This window comes from Cynocephalus volans, chromosome 5 (genome assembly GCF_027409185.1).
Source record: "Cynocephalus volans isolate mCynVol1 chromosome 5, mCynVol1.pri, whole genome shotgun sequence".
Lineage (NCBI taxonomy): Eukaryota > Metazoa > Chordata > Mammalia > Dermoptera > Cynocephalidae > Cynocephalus > Cynocephalus volans.
In genome coordinates, this window is record NC_084464.1 from 9,751,782 (window position 1) to 9,766,428 (window position 14,647).

The 14,647-nt window shown below is 46.7% G+C and overlaps 2 pseudogenes; one reads left to right on the top strand and one right to left on the bottom strand.

The window, feature by feature from the left end:
- Window positions 1-1,401: 1,401 nt before the first annotated feature.
- LOC134378293 (pleckstrin homology domain-containing family A member 5-like) lies at window positions 1,402-4,779 on the bottom strand (annotated as a pseudogene).
- Window positions 4,780-11,163: 6,384 nt separating this feature from the next.
- Window positions 11,164-13,177, top strand: LOC134378867 (LIM/homeobox protein Lhx9-like; annotated as a pseudogene).
- Window positions 13,178-14,647: the final 1,470 nt, after the last annotated feature.

The following is a 14,647-nucleotide window of genomic DNA, read 5'->3' on the forward strand; positions in this document are numbered from 1 at the left end:
ATTCTTGCTAAAAGAGAGAATTTATATGCACTTAAGTGTCTAGATCCAACTCCCAATTTATTGAAAAACAGTGGACAAAGAAGAACGTAAAATGGAGCTACTGGGATGTCATCAGCAAAATGTGGAGTGTGGGTTTCCTCAACAAATAAATTGCAAGAAAAAAAATAGAGTTAGAGATGAGGAATCTACAGATTAAAAGAGACTTCAAAGATCTATTAACCAATTGTAATGTATGAATATCACATTGGTTCTAATTCAAGCAAACATGAATTATGGTGAAAACAGAAAAATTTGAATACTGAGTGGACACTCAAGGATATTAACGAATTACTATTAATTATCTAGGTGAGATATTATACTGTGAGTATATTTTTAAAATAATCCTTATCTCTTAGAAATTGATGTAGAAAATATGTGGATGAAGTGTTATGATGCCTAGAACCTGCTTCCAAATAATCTAGGAGGTGGGAATGTGGTAAGTGGGTAGGGGTATAGATAAAACACGATTGTTGCTTCCTCTTTTATATGCTTGAAATTTTTCTTTTTCTTTTTTTTAAGAACATCAACATTTATTTAACATGATAAAAAAGAAATGAGATATGAACATTAGCATTTAAACAATAGCAAGTAGCTTTAATACATTACACGTGCTCATTGTATAATATGTACACAATGAACATAATTACATTTGTTCATAAACTAAGTACTGGAATTGAAAACCTGCTGATTGCTGTACACATCTATTCCAATGAAGTATAAGCCCAGTACTTCAAATTCCTACACTCTTACTGCCTTTTTTTTTTTTTAAGAAAAAGTAAGCGACAACATTTTGTTTAAGCTGACAAGAGTGTGGCAGTAACTGCTGACATTGCAATCTGACTGAGAAGGAATTGTAGCAGAAAACAGGACATACTTCACTCAGCAATAATAAAATGGCACATTTTAAATATATATATAAAATTTTTACAAATCAAGTGTGAAACAAAGCACTGCAGTAGCCAAAACGGGAAATAAAAAAAAGGAAAATAAGCTTCTTTGGAAATAACAACTAACTTTATGTACTGAAAAGCCAAAAGAAATATAAATTCACCCAGACTTAAGAAACATCAAAATCTGGAAATCAGCAACTAAGTAAGCTCTGACTGCAGACCACACATTAAAAAGCACCTTTACTTATGTGCTTTGAAATCATAGCAGCAAGCTGGAGTCAGAGTAATAACCTTGAGATCACGGAGTGTACATATGGGCCATTAAAGCTGTTTTGGAATAAACATTTTCCAGAAGTGATAAAATGATGCTGTGTGGCCAAAAGCATCAGAACTATGAATTTCATAGATTTAAAATATATTGTACAATTCTTCTTACACTGCCGAAGGCCCATGTCTTTAGCTTCGAATGGTTTCAGTACAAGTCAGTTTGGTTCTTCTGGGATGACACACATGTGACATGTGATCCTTCTGTGAGCTGTGGCTGAGTGGACGGAACTGGGGACACCGAGGACTCGGGAGACGGGGACAGACTTTTCACTGTAATTGTCTGATCCCCTCTGAAACCTCAGGAGTTGGTTCATAAGAATTAACAACAGTTTCTCCTTGTTCTTCCATATTGTCCTTTGTATTTTCTTCACGGTGGCCTTCAGGTTAGGATTTGGGATCTGTGTCTCATCTTGATGGCTGTATGTGACATCCTCAGGCACTTCTTTGTTTCTTTCTTTATTCATCAGTGCCTCGGAATTTACTCCATTTGGCTCAGGTTTCAGAAGCATTTCGTAAAAAACACTTTCGGCTTTTTTGAGCTCTTTGCTGAGATCCGTATTTGAGGTTCAGCTTTTAGTTGAACGATTTCTGCAGCAGGTGTTTCATGGTTTGGCTTTGTATCATTTTCTTTGATGACAGTGTCCAATTCCTTCATGTTGTCATCTTTCCTTCGCATCTGGGTAACCCTGAATGGATTATCTCTTAAATCTGGAGGACTCTGTGGGGGTGACTGCTCACAAGCACCAGTGACACTCAATCCTTTTTTCTTTTCCCTTTGGCATGCCTGTCGATGTCTCCTTATCTTTCCATTTGCTCTTCCACAGTCACTCTAGGTCGAGCACTCTCAGCCAAACAGAGCTGTTCCACTGCACTTCGTGGTCTTTCCGTTCTTAGATCCATCATCTTAGTTTTCCTTAAGGTTACAGATGAAGCTACTGTCGAAGATTCGGGTGCTGGTGATTTTGTTCTTGGAGGGACTACTCCAACAGGAAAGTGGGAACCTTTAACAACAGAAGTTTCCATCTCTGAAACAGGTTCTGATTTTTCTTCTCCATTAGATTCATCAACTTCTGCCACCGTTGTTAACTCTGGTTCACTCTTGTAGAGTCTATGATCTGGACCCTCATTTTTGTACTTAACTGTTGAGAAAGGCTTTGATGCTGCCATACCTGTCTCTGTAGTGCCTCTCTGCTGTTTGTGTTTTCCCAGCCCTTCCATGACATCTTGAATTCTCCAAAGTTCCTTCTGAATCTGTGCACGCTGAATTCCTGCTGATTCAGTCTGAATTTCACCAAGACGATCTAGCTGATCTTTCATCTGGTTCCTGGTAATAGTTACATCATATTCTAACTTATCATATTCTCTCCATGCTCGTTCTAGATCAGCAGTGGCTCGAGAGAGTTCTCAACAGGTATGAGCAGTCCATTTTGTAAATCGTCCCTCTGTAATACCACGTTCTGAATGGCTGCTGGGTTATCTGCATTCATTCTATCTCCTGGCTGGCTGAGAGCAGAGCTTGCTCAAGTGTGTATTTCTCCTTGTGGAGCTGCTGAAGTTTCTCTTCCAGAGCATGTACTACTTTATCTTGTTCACATAATCGGCTTAACTTGGCATCAATATCTATTTCTTCAGGTCTGTATTTGTACAATGTGCCTCTACATTCATCCTCTGACAGCGTTTTACCTTGGAGGCTCTGGGGACTAACAGACTGTAAAGTTAGGCCAGCTGGCATTGACCTTCTGTCAGGCACATATACATGCTTAGGGTGATGGGCTCAGTGTCTGCGGTCTATCGTCACATCTCCTCTCTGAATCGGTGAAGACACTTCTGATCTGTACGTTCGTTGAGGGGAGTATCCCTGATAAGCAGCTATTGACCCACGGGAAGGTGATGTGGGAATAGAGCGCATTGTCTGCTCAGAAATATTAACCATGGTTTTAGGAGTACTTAAAGTACTATGTTGAGGAAGGGTGCTCTGCTTAGTATAAAACTGACGCTGCTGCCATTCGTAGAGCTGCCACATCGTGTCATCTCTCATCGACCTCTGCTTTTCTTCTGCCCCGGGTCCTATTGTTTTGTCAGGAGTGGAAGGGGTTACACTGCAGATACTTTCAGGCCTGGTCTTGCTGTTTCTTGGGAGTGTTCTATAACCTGCAGGGTAGCGGGCCATCATCTGGGCTCTGTGGCTTGGCATATAACTTCGTAATGTTTGGTAAGAAATCACTCCCCTGGTTTCTTCTTCATGACCCCTCCCCTTCTGGATTTTAATCCACTGTTCCAATTGCTGCATTGAATTCGTTCTCTGTATGACTCGATTGGCCTCTGTGTGTATGGGCCCTGTATTAGGAGTGATTTCCACCTCTAAGATCTGCCAGGCTAACATTGACTGCTCTGCTCTCTGAACTATTCACACTGACCGGTCTGTAGTGTACAGTCTGAGCCACGCATGTTGACCCACTCTCACAGTTAGATGCCACAGGATTCAACTTTACACTGTTAATTTTTGTTAAAGGTCTATCTTGACCATCCTTCTGAAATCCATATTTTTCAGCTTCTAATGCCTTTTTTTCTTCAATTTTGCTTATTTCCTTATTTTTCTGGTTGTTTTGGACCTCTGGCTTAATTAGCACTCTGTGGTTGGGAATGTTATTGGTTTCTTTAGTTGGTGCATTTTCAGACGTTATCTTGTCCACTCTTTCCACAGGTTCTGTCTGTACCAGGGCAGCATCTAACACGGCTTTCATCCACAACTCCATTTCCTTTCCTGTATCAGTGCAGAAATAATAGGTCCGCATGTTTGGATGAGCAGCCTTAAAAGCATATTTGCGATTAATGTGATCCTCAGAGGTAAGCATAGCTATCTGAAAACTAGGTAATAATATGCTTCCCAGGATACCCTCTTCTTTCTCATCTCTATGATAAAAGAGGCAAAGGTCAGAAAGCACAAACCGGCGTTTCTTCCACAGTTTCATGCCAGTACTGTCCTGTTTATAAAGCCAACCTCGTCTGACCACAGGTGCATTAGGATTCCTTTTCATTGAATTTGACCTCTTTCCAAAATTATGAACTGTTTTTGAAGCCCGTGAAGTTCTGCCTGCAGGGCTCATTGGATGCTCTGTACAATCTGAAGTGTGTTCTAGTCAGAAGCTTCATTTATCAGACTTACAGGTCGTTCCTTTTTTTCTTCAGTCGTCATGGCTGCAACGGTCTGTTCTTTCACTACAAAAATGCAGTTGTCCTGCGATGGCTGTCCTGTGATTGCGTGTTTGCAGGTCACTTTCCTTTCATTATGGTTTATATAGTATCTTGCACCTTCACAGGTATATGCTTCTTCCCAGCCAGTAGGCAAACCCATGCTCTGCCGCCGGTGTCCGGTGACCACGGCCTCGCCGGTGACCGCGTGCAGCCAGCTGGTGCTCTTGGCCTCCTCGTTGATGAAGAAGACTCGGCCGCCCCTGCTGATCCCGTCAGTCCAGGACCGGGGCAGGGAGCAGATCCGCTCCAGGTTCAGATCCGCCGCCATGTCTGACCCCAGCCGCCGCCGCCGCCTTCTCCTGCTGCTGCCGCCGCGGCTGCCGAGGGACGAGGGACGAGGGAGCGAGCGAAGGGAGCGCGGAGCGAGCGCGGCCGGAGCGCGCCTCCCCTGCCCGGCCGTCCCGGCGCGCGTCCCGTCCGGCCGCCCCGGCTGGGTCCAGCTCGCGTCGCCGCCCCTCCGCATCCTCGGCGGCCGCCCCTAGATGCCTGACATGTTTCAAGTTTTGTTTTTTTTAAAAAAAGGAGAAAGAGAAAAATGGAAGCAAAAAAGAAAAATCTAGGTGGTTTCAGTCTATCTTATCTAACTGGGTGTCACTTTATTTTCTGTATATTTAATAAGTTTAAAATATTATATAATTTAAAATTTTTAAAGATTTAAATTCGTATAAATATCTCCGTAGTACCAAAAACATAAAATATACTGTGACTGTATTTTCAACGCCTGATCTGGCTTCAGTGCAGAGCGACAGACGAGTTATCAGCAGTGGGACTGGGGCGCCTCCAAGCCCGCCGTTCGTCCATCCCACACACATCGGATTTGCCCTCCTTCCAGCTTCCCTGGGCCCCTCCGCAGACAGGAGACCACCACTGCTAGTGCGTGGACCAGACGCTAACCCTGCATGTCCCCTTACACAAGAAAGCTTAGTTCTAGCTACACACTGAGGAGTCTGTCACTTTCAGTTAAACTTTCCTTCCAATTATTTATTCTTTGCCTCCTGGTGAATGTAGACGTAACAAGATTCGTTCATCAAAGACAGTCTTGGCCCCTAAAGTGCAATGTGCCTTGTTCTTGTGCATGTGCAGCGGGGATTTTCATGTTCTGTTGTGTCTGCTGCAGTGTTTATGAGTTCGTGTACTTGGGTCGGCCACGATGGTCCACCGTCAGAGATTTTTCTATAAATGAGTCGCCTATGTCTGAGTTTATTCAGATATCCAGCCATGAGAACAGAAAATTAGAACATCTTGTATGTCACTCTGAAGTGTTGTCAGGCCACTTACATGTTGCAGAACAGTTTCAAACTCTTCAGTCTGATTTAAACATTCCCTATGCAACACACACGCTCGTATTCATTAGCACATATTAAAGGCTACAAGATACTCTCCTTGACGGACACTCACAAAGGGAATGGGAGAAATCAGGCATCTTCAAAATTAATTAAAAAGAAAACAATACTGGTCAGGGTCAGAGAACATTTCCACTTCCTTTGGAAGATATTATGCTTCAATTTTTTTTTTAATGTAAAAACTTTCTTTCTGAACTCAGAATCTTCAGTTCTTTGCCAGATCTAGTTTTCCAGTAGAATTTCCATTAATTTGCAGATCTACAGAGGTGCTTGAATGCACCTCCACATGAACAGCCAAAAGATACACAGATCACTGGGTCAGGCTCTGTGACAGATGATTTATTGTAGAAGCAATATGGAATTATCAAGAGTGTGGACTTTGAAACCAGAATGTTTGTGTTCAAATTCTAGCTGTATCATTACTGGCTAAATGATCCTGGGAAAGCTACTAAATCTTTGTGTCTCAGTTTCCTTTCTTTAGTACGGGGATGATAATAGTTTTCACCTTATAGGCATGTTGTGTAAAAATTACTTATATATAAAAAGCAACGAGAAAATGTTTGGCATATAATAAATGCTACTACATAAGCATTAGTTGTTGTCATTTAATCCTCCCAATGTCTAGCACCGTTTTACAGATAAAGTAAATAACTAGTTCGAGATTAAAAAGTTAATAGCAGAACAAGGATTTGAATCCAGATTCTGTCCAAAGCCTGCATCCTTTCCACTACATATCCTGTCTCCCATGTGTTTGTGAATACATACCAAGCTCCTATGTCAATAAAAAGCCATGTTTATAAGAAGACATAAAACTTAACCTAAAACTTAAGTGACCTTGGGATATTTCAAAATAAAAGAATTGAAAATGATAAGATATAATTGTCCAATTTATCTATAATGAGAGATTTAAATCACAGATTGAGAGTTGGGAGACAGTTAGATTGGAGTGTCAGATGATTAACACTTTCATGCAAATGTTCAAAATATGTTGTATTGGTTTTAATTAGTTAAGAAGTGGTATCTTATATACTAACAATAAATATTAATGGCTCCAGAAACATTTCTGAAACAATTATGAGTCACAGTAAGTCCTTTCAAGTCATCATGAGAAGACGTATAGTGAAAGAACAGACATATTTGAAATCAAATGAGAAAATACACATTGAAGCCATCTTTAAACTTAAAAGTGACAACTAAAATGTTGCTATACATATTGTTATGGATTCATTTGTGTTCTCTGAACAAATATGTTAAAATTCTAACTCCCAGAACCTGTAAATGAGATCTTATTTAGAAATAGGGTCTTTGTAGATAAAATCACCTTAAGATGCGTTATACTGAATTAAGGTGTATTCTAATCCAATATGACTAATGTCCTTATAAGAGGAGAAGAGACACAGAGATAGACACAGAGGAAAACACCATGTGAAGACAGAGGCACAAATTTGAGTGATGCTTCTACAAACCAAAAAAGGCTGAGGATTCCAAAAAAGCTAGGAGAGAGACATAAAACAGATCTATCTCAGAAGCTTCAGAAGGAACCAACCATGCTGACACTTGGATCTTGGACTTCTGAACTCCAGCAGTGTGAGAGAATAAATTTCTGTTGTTTTAAGCCACCCAGTTTGTAATACATTGTTAGAGAACCCCTAGGAAACTAACGCACACACACAGGTAAATTCAATGACTACTATCAATAAATGATCAGTGCTTTAATAGAATGTTTCTGTGCTGAGAACACTTCTTTAACACAGTATTTTTATGTTTTTGTTTGAAGTGTGTCAAAATAGTTTAAGATACACAGACACACACACACACACACACACACACACACACAAATTGTATTTGAAAACCAAAAAATGACAGAAGGTATGATTTGGCATTAAATGCCCTTTAGTATTGAACATATTAGACATGCACCACTCACCAAATTAGTAAAACATTATGCTGATAAGAATAGGGCAATCACAGGTACAAATTTTTTTAAAAAACCAAAAAAAAAAAAAACTGGTGATAAAATATGCAATTACTTGAAGGTGCTTCTTAAAAAAATGCTCAACATTATCATCCTGGATGGAGCCTTTACCAACTTTTCCCTGCAAAACTGTCAGTCTCTCCTTTAATGGCCTCGCAGCGGGTGGGTCACGATGCACACTCTTCTCTCTTCAGAAGCCGCACTGCCCCCAGCGATTATGTGGAACAAGGAAAACAAGGGCTTTTATTTTTTTCAGGTAAAATGTGGGGCTCCGAAACTGTGCGTTTGGAACAGAGGGGCCCTGAGAAGAAGAGGCACTCTCTGGGCCAGGCACAGGTCTGTTCCAGCACAGTGCCCTTTCTCCAAAGGCTTTCCCAAAGTCTGTTCCGTGTGCACGTTCCTCCATCAAAAACCACTGGGGTTTAGATTTGTCTCCTTCAATCGAGGCTGTGGAAGAAGGCTCACTACTAGACAAATGGCAACTGGCATGTTGCTTTCCAACCAGCACTTTGAGAACACAAAGTCCCTGGCCAGCACACGAGGAACCTCGTCCTCCACTCCTTGCTGACAACGGCCTTTTCATCTTCTCACTCATTCGAGCGATGGCTTTGAGTTTGTGGACTGGACAATTCATCCACGGAGAAGAATTTAAAACCCGGTGCCATTTTTTCACTACCTTGCAACAAATTAAAGTTACTCTAGATGCCAAAACAATCCCCTCCCCAAAGGGGGGGAAAAAAAGAAAAAAAAGAAAATTTAGATATATAAAGGGGAGAGGGGTTCTGCACCCTCTGTGTGCCTCTGTGGAGAGCCTGATTTCCTAGAAAAATTGTCAAAGAACCCACAGCTATCTTTAGCCAGGGACTGGGTTGTCCCTGGAACGTCCAGCCTACCCTGGACCTCTCGATACCCTGATGGGTATGGGGCGGCTTAAAGGGTTGACCCTCGTTCCCACAAACGATTTCAAGTTGGGCTCATGACACAAAACGGCCCTCCTTCCTGGGACTACGGAGTGAGTGTTAACCGGGAATCATGGACTCTAGCGGGATGAGGATATCCCTGAGGACAACGTCCTCCCACCCGAGGTTTGTATCCTAAAGTATGAGCTTCGGTGTGCACTTCAGTGTGCATGCGCCTGCGTGTGTGTGTGTGTGCGCGTGTGTGTGTGTGTGTGCGCGTGTGCGTGTGTGTGGGATACAGATCGTTATCAAATACCTAAAACGGTGTGTGACCCCGAAGAGGTTAGAAACAGCTGCTTTGGACAGGGATGAGTTTAGAGTTCCAAGCATCTCAGGGTGGGTATCGCCGTCCATCCATTAGATGGCTTTCTGGGAAGCTTGTCCCTTTCTGGCTGTGAAAACTGACCGAGATCGGGCGGGGGGGGGGGGTGATTCTTGAAGAAAGAGCTGAGGACGGGATGGGAAGGGGAAAGTCGGGGGCAGGGGAGCTTAAAAGGTACACTTGGTGGCACTGATTGGCTGGTGGGACTAGTTAGTGAAGCCAAGTGTTCCGGTGGAAAGAAGAATTCTGTCCGGGGTGTTCTGAACGACATTCCGAGATTTGGGATTGAAAGACAAGGCCAGGGGCTCGTATTTGCCGCTCCTAGTTTGTCCCCGACCGTCCCCAAACTGTGTGGGGGGGCGGCCAGGAGGCAGCGTCCACCTCCGCACGGCCCCTGGAGCCGCCCCAAACCTACGTGCTTTTCACAGGCGGCTGGAAGGCGCGCGGGCAGCCCTGGCCCACCGCGCCCTCGGCCCACGCACTTACCCAGGATCGGCTCTGGTGGCCGGGGGAGGGGCGGGCAGGGCGGGCGCACCGTCACCCGGACCGAGATCCTGCCCAATCTTACTGCTCACGTCCCCTCCCCACCGGCGCGGGGCCCCCCAGCAATCCCCGGCTCCCCGCTTCGGACTGTGAGGGGCGCCCTGGGCAACGCAGTCCCTCGGGAACTCGAGACCAGGTAACAGGTCCCCGCCCGTGCCGGGTCTGGCAGCGTCCCAGCGAACGGTCACCTGCCAGGTGTGACTGAGGGTTTCCCTCGGAAGGTTCATCTCCACCCCCACCCTCTAGCCGGAGCCCGAGCGGAAGGTGCTCGCGGTCCCCAAGCCGGCCCGGCGGCTAACACCGCCCTCGAGCCCAGAATGCTTCCCAAGTGACCGGTTCCTGACGCCAAGCCCGGGAGCGCGGGGAGCGCAGGAAGGACCGAGGGGGAGGCGGAGACGGGGTGGGTGAGCCATCAGTGGCTTAGCCCAGTTTCCCGCAGGAGCTCCCGCCCACTCACCGTCTGTGCGCACCAGCTGGCTGCAGCACCTTTCAGGGACGAGCTGCAGGAAGGCAAAGGCCGGCCGGGGGCCCGAGAGCCCAGGAGCGCTGGGGACTCCAGCCCCGTCCCCGCCCCCCGCTGCGCCCAACCCTCGAGACGCTGTCGGCTTTCTGAGGTTCAGTCACCGCCGAGTCCTCCATTAACACCTCCTCTGATCACCGAGAGGCTGGGAGGGCCGAGCGCAGCCTCAGAGCGTGTCCCCGGGCGCCTGCCTGTGTCTGTGCCCTCCGCCCGCCCCTTCCTCCTCCCCCTCCCGATTTGGGAGCATAAACAGGAAATAAAAGACCGGCGGAGGGATCTGAGGGTCAGAGGTGAGGGATTCCGGTCAATTCCGGCAGAGAGGGGCGAGGGGAGAGGGGGGACAAATTCATTTTCATCCAAAGGGTTATTTATTTATTCGGATTAACAGAGGGACCATCGGCGAGACGCAGGGACCGGTGCGCACCTCTGCCCGCCGCCTCCCGCCCACTATTGCCATGAACCGAGTTCTTGGGGCGAACATTTGACATCCGGACTTCAAGGTAAGATCCCACCGGGCGGTGCCCAGTTGGAGCAGTTTTCTGTCCTCGGAGGGCGCCCAGACGGCCGGGAAGCCCAAGGGCTGCTCGGGAGCCCACCCGGGGTAGATCCGGCTTTGCTGGAAGCCGCGCGCCTACCTGAAGTCTCCGACGGAGGCGCGGTTTGGACGCGCCCGCTGGGTGGGAGGAGGCGCTTGGGCAACCCCGGCTGGGACCGCCACCTAACTGTAGTCAATCCGTTGGCAGACCTTAAAGGAGGTCTTTAGGTTAGTCCGAAGAGGAGGCGAACGCGGGTTCCAGCGGACACGGAAGAAAGAGAGGGAGCCGCAAAAAAGAGAAGTTACAGACGTTCCCCGACGTTTGCCTTTGCGCTGCGGCCCCTGCCCCCGCCGCGCTGGCCGCGCGCTCTGGGCTCCGCTGCCCGGGAGGAAGCCCGCGCTGTGCAGCGCCGCCGCGGCCGTCCTAGCCTTGCGGAGTGCCCGCCTTGCAGGGCATGCCCCCGCTCAGCCCGGAGAAGCCGGCTCTGTGCGGTGGCTGCGGCGGCACGATGTCGGACAGACACTCCCTGCTGGCCGTGGACAAACAGTGGCGCCTGAAGTTCCCGAAGTGCAGTGAATGTGAGCTGGCCCTCGAGTCCGAGCTCACCTGCTTCGCCAAGGACGGTAGCATTTACTGCAAGGAAGATTACTACAGGTAGCCCCCGCTCTCCACTTCTCACGCGTTAGCACACCTGGCAGGGCCTCCTGCCCTAGACCAGAGTCCCCTCTTCTCCCCCACCCCACCCCACCCCACCCCCAATCCCCCTTCGGTGTACGGTTATCATTCCCAAGACCAGGGGAATCCGCTGCATTCGCCTTCGAGCTGCAATGCCTGGGACGGTGAAGATGGGTGGGAGGGACACCCAAGGCCTGCAGCGCTCCCTGCACTTCGCAGCTCCGTGGGCCGAACGTGGGGAAGTCCCGGAAAGAATACACGGACGTGTCTCCGTTAGCGGAGACGTGAGCGTTTTATGTGTGTGGGTTTTTGTTTTGTATTTGGCGTTTTTGTTTGTTTGTTTGTTTGTTTTTTCCGCTTACTACGAACTGGGCAAGTTCCATGCCTTGGAACTGAACTGGTGGCCCGGGCAGCAGCAACCAGGTGTTAGGTGTTCGAGCGGGTGGCAGGAGACCTTGTGAACGACTGTGAAGAGAAATAAACGCTGTTGCAAAACCCAAGCCACTCAGTTCAGTGTTCCCTTTACGGTTAGGTAGAACCGTGTCCGCCGGCTTGGAGAGAAAACTCAGCGGCAGGCGTGTTTGTTGGTTCTTCCCAGTTCTGTCCCTGGACTGGGAAAGACAGAATTATGCGCAGTTGACCTAGCTCAGCTCTCAGCTGAAGCAATCGAGGCGGCTATAAAAGAATAACGTTTCCTATACAGAATTGTGATTTTCTGGGGCTGTTCTGTCTGAATGATGCTTTCGTGCACACGCACACATTCCGGAACAATACCTTCCTTCATTCATAGAATATTTTATAACTGATTAAACGTTTTCACTTGGCAACGCAGTTTAATATTCCAGCGCTGTGAGTTAGCAAGGAAAGGTTGTTTTGTTTGCTATTTTTTTTTTTTTTTTCCTTTTTTGGCGGCTAGCTGGCACAGGGGTCTGAACCTTTGACCCTAGTGTTATGACACTGCGAGCTAACCCGCCAGCTCCTTTTTTTCCTTTTAACCTTTCTTTACAGAGAAGGAAACTGAGACTCAGTTGCCCGATTCTTCTGACTTTATTATAAGGATTCCTTGTCCTGGTTCATCAGAACAGGTCAATGTGCAAATAAAATTAATGTCAAAGTGGGCACCGTGTCCTGTCCTCCCAAATCCCTCCTAGGTCTCAGACTTGGGCCACTACAGACCACGTCCAGGTGTCGCGGGTGGGACATGGCCCTGACTTGCTTCAACCAGTACCCTGACTCGACAGTTTCCTTCCAGATGGTTCTCTGTGCAGAGATGTGCCCGCTGCCACCTTGGCATCTCCGCCTCCGAGATGGTCGTGCGCACCCGAGACTCTGCCTACCACCTGAGCTGCTTCACCTGCTTCACCTGCAACAAGACCCCGACCACCGGCAACCATTTCGGCATGAAGGACAGCCTGGTGTACTGCCGCGCCCACTTCGGGACCCTCTTGCAAGGGGAGTATCCGCCGCAGCTGAGCTACATGGAGCTGGCTGCCCAGAGCGGCGGCTTGGCCCTGCCTTACTTCAGCAGCACCGGCACCTGCCCCGTGCAGAAGTGGCGGCCTTGGTAGCGGAAGAGTCCGGCGCTGGGAGTGGACATCGTCATTACAACTCAGGTGGGCCCCTTCCCTCCTCCGCCCCCCACCCCCGCGCAGCCCCGGCCTCGGCAGCCCAGAGGAAGATTCCATAGAGTTCCTTCGCCATCCAAAGTGTGGCTGCAAGAGGATGCATTGCCCAACATACGCCCTTTCATTCTGAAGGAAGAGACGGAGAGGCAGAGACAGCACTTTATTTAGGTTGTGGCAAAAAACACATTCATAACCATGGGACTGTAATGACTTCTCCCAAACAGGCAGAGCCAAATCCTTGTTGCCTGTTAGTTAAAGGAGCCCATTAGTTTCTGGCTCCCAGTTGGAGCAAAACAGCCCCAGGGCAGTTCCTTTGTGGAAGCCAAATTATAGATCCTGGAGGAGGTTTTCCTAAATACGGGGGGGGGGGGGGGGGGGGACACACCCCAAAACAAAAAAACCCTTCAGTGTTCAACCCCAGTCTGTCTAGAGGGGGCAGAGGCTGTGGTCACCAGCCCAAAGTTAATCAGGAACACAGTTGTCAAGAGTGTTGAAAAACTGAATCCCTGATCTTGGCGAAAAGCAGCTGTAGGGTGGGAATCACTTTCCACAGCTGAGCTGGCCTATGCCCCTGTAGGTCAGGGTATTCACCCAGCCGCTCATTCCCTGTATGTTAGACCATCCAGGCATCCAGTCCCCCTGCCAACTGAAGGAACTCGCAGGTCAGGCCCTCTGGGGAGGCCTAGTGGTATCTCAAGCCACCCGTCTGTCTTCCACCAGCCTTCTTTTTTTAATTAAAAAAACGCAGGCAATAGGCTGAGAGCACACATTCTCCCTTGCTTTGTGGAACACACCTATCATTTATCGATCTCTTACACTTAACGCACCAACTTCTCATCGTTGGTAGCCTGCCCCCACTTCCTATCCCCCTGGTGAGGATGGTGACAGGCCCTGCAGATCATAGTCTAACTGGCTTTGTCATTTTTTCTTCCAGGTTGTGATGTGAATACTCTCAAGAAGTTACCAGAATAAAGTAGTGTCCACTATTCCTCAAAACTCTCTGGTGGCTAATACCTTTGAGATTTCAGTTGTCTTTTATGTTGAATCATAGAGTTTTCATATTGCAATATTAACATTTATGAGCTCTGGTAAGTTACTTCTTTGAGTGGTAAACTGTATTCTATTTCGAGGCTGTATTTTTTTTTTGATAGTGTGCTTTATTCAGAAATCTCAAAAATGTTAAATTTCTGTGATGTACATATGTATCAATTATGATTAAACAACCTGTGTCTGACTTATTTTTTAAACTGCCGTTCTTAATTTCAGGGAACCTGGTTTGTGAATAATATCAATATTCATTTTTATTATAAAATGTTACCTTAGAGTCAAAATAATTAGAAGGGATTCTCGGCACACTTAAAGAAACTTAGTTGAACAAAAAACATCTTGAGTCTAAAAGCCATCAGAACAGATAAAAAATATTTCAAGTAGTTGTTTACTTTAAACATGTGGTCAACCTTAAAGAATTTTTCCCTTTTCTAATTTAATACAGAGGTTAAAAATAATGGCCCCCAGAAACACCTTATTTGGCTCTACAATATTTATGAAATGTTTAATTATTTTTCCCAACTTAAAAATTAGGTGATTCTTAAAATTAAAGTTCTGGCTTCTCTTGAAAAATCAGAAGTATCTGTCAAC